The sequence below is a fragment of the Lactuca virosa genome, chromosome 9 (assembly GCF_052849685.1).
Source record: "Lactuca virosa cultivar CGN04683 chromosome 9, Lactuca_virosa_CGN04683_v6, whole genome shotgun sequence".
NCBI lineage: Eukaryota > Viridiplantae > Streptophyta > Magnoliopsida > Asterales > Asteraceae > Lactuca > Lactuca virosa.
Window position 1 is genome coordinate 239,081,516 of NC_136434.1, and position 5,268 is coordinate 239,086,783.

General features: G+C 36.2%; 1 pseudogene; it reads right to left on the minus strand.

Moving 5' to 3' along the window:
- Positions 1-1,069: 1,069 nt before the first annotated feature.
- LOC145140416 (cytochrome P450 704C1 pseudogene) lies at positions 1,070-2,000 on the minus strand (annotated as a pseudogene).
- Positions 2,001-5,268: the final 3,268 nt, after the last annotated feature.

Consider the following 5,268-nt stretch of genomic DNA (forward strand, 5'->3'; position numbering starts at 1 on the left):
TTGATACCTTAGAGGTTATATTCACTAAATGCATGCCAATATGTTGAATATATTGTCATTTAGGACTTGATTTTGTCCCATGAGCTAACTAGTGAAACATTCATCCTATATCGAACTCCAAATCGAATCACTCACACAAGGTGAGTTTATACCTCTACCAATTTACAGTTTTAAATGCTTTTGAACGCTTTTAGGGGAGAATACAAGTAGAACACAATGTAATTGTGTTAAACAGTTACATGTGAAAACATCAAACAAAATGATTTCTTATACTCAAATACTTGTTAAAACCATTTTAAAACTATTCTTATATTTCTGTTTTTATCAAATTCATATTCGTGTATCTATTTACGTATAAATATGCTTTAACAGACTTAGGACAATTGCTAAATACCGTAACTCCTGTTCCTTGTTTGGTTGTGGGCTTAGGGTAGGATCACTAGTCCGACTGTCGGCTAAATCATAGTTATACTCATTGAATACATACATGAATATTAAACCCATTTTTAAGGAACATACTAACTCGATTGCTTATGTTGAACAACTGAGTCTTTTTTACAAATCAGTAACAGTTTGAACAAACAGACTAGTAAACTATAATAGGGATAGTTTAGAGGATTTCTACATACTATTTCTAGATCATAGAAACATACATGAGTCAGTACATATATACTATTACTATTCATTTACAAGAACAAGAAGGAATATACATACTATAGCAACAACCAGAAGGAACATAAATACTATAACAAGAACAAGATAACTAAAAGGTGAGATAATATTTCATGGCATAGAAATTTCCTTGCTATGTCCCGTTTTATAACCAGAGTCTCCTGTAGGGAGAGCGTGAGTTAGTGTATAGATATATTCTGGATTGACAATCCTACACCTTACTGCTAGGTATAGTAGGACCTGCAAGTCTACGGGTGACAAATGTCATAACTTTTTCGACGCCTGAAGAACATCGTGTTTCACACTAGTCAATCAAGCAAGGTTATAACTTTATCACATTTTAACCTTAAAATTAACCAGTTTGGTTACAAGGTAGTTAATGCATTAGTAGTGTATTTTATACAATACTACTGTAAATCTTCATTTTTCCATTTACATTCATACAGTGATATTCTTTAATTGCTTTTTCTACACCCTGAAAAAGACATACCAAAAAAAAAGTAAACATGGTTCTATTTGTAGCTTCCCTACTCTGATCCACCAATCAAAACTTGAAAAAGAACACAAGAAAAGTTGCCATTATTTTCATCTGTCTATATGCAAATTCCTTCCCTAAGCACATCCTTGGCCCAGCCTAACCATATATATGTATTTAATCACGAGTTGAAACAAACTGAAATTATATAATTAATTGTATATTAAGTCAAAGATACTAATTTTCTTTTACTTACTTGAAATGCAGTAAACTTGAATGGACTTTCAGGCTGAAAAACGCCATCGTAGAGCCGTCTTTCTGGCCAAAATTCCTCTGCATCTTCTCCCCAAATGTATGTCATTCTTCCCACTGGATACGCCATGTAATTTACACCATCTCCTTTCTTTATTTTGAACCCATCGGGTAAAACATCATCTCCCTCTAAACGTTTTCCATCCTGATGAACAAACAATATCAAAAATCAGAACAAATATGATAGAACCGCAAAAGTATAATGCGATTTACTAGAGGTACAACTAGATAGAGTCTGAGAGTCTCGGTTAAAGCTACGTGATACCAGAGGTACAACTGTATAGAGTCTGAGAGTCTCGGTTAAAGCTGCGTGAAGATAATGCATTTTGTCAAGGGCAGATTCAATTAATTGTATGGAGAATTCGTCAATGGAGTTTGTATAGTCGGATGATCCAGTGGCTTCATTCACTTCTAGGGCAACTATTTCCTGAATTTGAGAATGTTTGCAGAGCATGTAAAAGAACCAGGTGAGTGTGTTTCCAGATGTATCTTTCCCAGTCGCTGATCGTTTCCCCATCAACACCACTGAACTCCTTTTCATAGCTCGCTACAACAACCGAAACAAACAGCTTCACTGCCTCCCTTCAGCCTCGTCAAAAACCGGAGACGACGTTCTGCAAAAAATATGATATTAAGTACCTTTTTGAAGTGGAAACGAGGAAGACAAGGGTGGAGGCATCTAGGTTTTAAAAAGGAGGCCACCGATGGCCGCCTGGAAGGGTTCTGCAACAACCGGTGATGGAGATTAACCTTCCATCGGTCGGATGAATGGCCACTGCTGGAGTCGGCTTTAGGGTTTAATAGGTAAAAAGAAAAATGATCCTAAAATAAAGGGATATCAATGAGTAATTTTGGATATTAGTTAATGTATATGTGTAAAGTTACTAATTTGCCCTTATTAATTAATTTAATTATTATTTTATTTTAAATTTTGATTGGCTCATAATCATTCTCACATCCACACAATACTTAGTTAGAATACTTGAACCTATCTCTCTCCCTCTCTCTCTCTCTCTCTCTCTCTCTATATATATATATATATATATATATATATATATATATATATATATATATATATATATATTGTGTATTAAATGGATAAGTTGTTGCGATAAAGTTGTGACACTCACTAGAGTGTCACTAATACCTTTGCATGGAATCCACACCTTAGATGGCAAGTTACCCATATTGCTGTGTCCACTTCTTTTGCGTTTTATCGAATTATTGTTTCTATGTATTTTCCATTAAAAGAGTAGACTAGTTCATTTACTGTTAGCTCATGTTTTTCACTACCTAGCTTTTAAACTTTTGCATTGTTATATATTTAGATGTATTTTCATTGTTTTGGTAATGAGAAGAATTTGGTAAAACTTGTATCTCATTCTTGTCTTTATTTTTTTGGAGACTAGTGTTGGTGATTTTAGTGTCACCATGTCATTTTATGTAACTGGAATTAGCATGTGAGCTAATGGGCTTCTTAATTTGTTTTTTAATATGTGTACGGGTTGGTGCAGAGTGCACGCATATATAAGATCAGATTAGTAGCCGGTTCGACGACAAGTCGGGGGTCCGGGGTCAGCACTCCTAGCGGGGTCCAAGGGGCAGAGCCCCTGGCTGGGGTCCCGCTACAAATTTTACATATGGGTACATAGTCAGATATTCCGATTCTTGAGGGTGATTATGGTAAAACTAACGAAACTCGTTAGTTTTGGTAACCCTAAATCCTCATTAAAATCCGGATTACCCTGACTTGCTTCCAAAGGAATCCATAACGACCCAACCCTAATGAAACCCTAATATCGTTTATTATATAAACGGCTCTTCTTTTCAGAAGATGGTGACGATCTTAAGCTCTTGTTTTTCATCATACTTTCACAGAATCCTCTAGCATATTGGCTTACGATTTCTGTGCCTAGAATCGTAAGTATCCACTTCGATTATCCTAGGTTGAATTTCTTGTAACCCAGACATAGGGTAGAAATATCAGTTCGGAAAGTGATATCACGATCCAAGTTGGTATCCAGATCTCCACTACAAACCCTAAAATTCCCAACAATCGAACTGATATTTACTGTTCCTGGAGATGGGTGACTCAATCCTTGAGATGACCACTAAGTTTGCAAAGCTGGAGAATTTCGAAGGTGTCAACTTCAGACGCTGGAAGAAGAAGATGCACTTCATGCTAACTACTCTGAAAGCAGCATACATGGTGAATACTCCAAGACCCAGCGGAGCCAGAGGAAGGTGATGTTGAGACTATTGAAGAGATAAGAAGGAGACAAAAGTGGGAAAACGATGAATACATCTGTAAAGGTCACATTCTGAACGGCATGTATGATGCTTTATTTGATATCCATAGTGAAGCCTTGTGTGCCAAGGAGTTGTGGGACACTTTTGAGTTGAAGTATATCACCGAGGATGCTTCTAGCAAGAAGTTTCTGTTCAGTGCCTTTAACAATTATAAGATGGACGACTCAAGATCTGTTACTGAACAATTCAATGAACTCCTTGGCATATACGGTCAGTTTAAACTACACCAGATGAATATGGATGAATCCATTGTTGTGTCAACCATCATTGACAAAATTCCTCCATCCTGGAAAGACATCAAACACAACTTGAAACATCAAAAGTAGGAACTATATTTGGTTAAACTTGCTAGTCACATTCATATTGAAGAATTTCTTCGGTTGAAAGAAAGTGACAAATCTGAAAAACCCAAAGGAAAAGTTGAACCTAGACAGCCCTCGGTTCATATGGTTGAAAACAAACCAAGGAACCAGAACCACAAAGGACATGGAAAATGTAAGCATGAACATGTCCCAAGCAACTCCAACAAAAAGAGAAAGGATCTGGTTTGTTGGAGGTGCAATCAGGTTGGGCATTGCAAGCGTGATTGCCGTGTGAATTTGGGCAACAATGGTGTTGGAAACAGTAGAGCCAATGGGAAAGTGAACGGGTCTTCGGCCCAAGTTAAAGGAGGTCAGTTTTTGACTAACTTTGATAATTCTAATCAGAATTATGGCTATTATGTTTCATTTATCCCTGAATCATTCTATGTGCAGGATGATGATGTTTCTTGGTGGATCGACTCCGGAGCAACGAACCATGTATGCAAGGATAAACGAATATTTGAATCATTAACTCCGCTTGAAGATGGGTCGGTGCTGAAAATGGGAGACGATTATTTTATTCCTATTTTTGGTTTAGGTGTCGTGTGTCTTTAATTTACTTCTGGAAAGACAATTAAGTTATTTGATGTTTTGTTTGTTCCCAAGATTCGCAAGAATCTTGATAGTTCTAGTTGTTTGAATTCTGCTGGTTTTAAACAAGTTATTGAATCAGATAAGTTTGTTTTGTCTAAGGGTGGAATGTTTATTGGCTTTGGATATTTAAATAATAGAATGTTTCGTTTAAGTCTTGTTGACAAATCATTACTTGTTCAAAATTCTGCATTTGTATATTCTGCTTCTAATGTTGATAAATCTATGCTTTAGAATGTAAGATTAGGTCATGTCAACTTTAGAAGGATGCATGAGATGTCAAAAGATGGATTAATTCCAGCCTTTGATATGACATTTGATAAATGTAAAACATGCATGCTTACAAAAGTGACAAAACAGGCCCTTTCCTAGTGTCACTAGAAATTCAGCTGTTTTGGAACTTGTACACAGTGACCTGTGTGATTTTCACTCCACTCCTTTGGGAAATAAAAAGTATCTAGTCACGTTTATTGATAAATGCACTCGGTTTTGCTATGTGTATTTGTTACATTCGAAGGATGAAGCCTTAGATAAATTCAAAATATA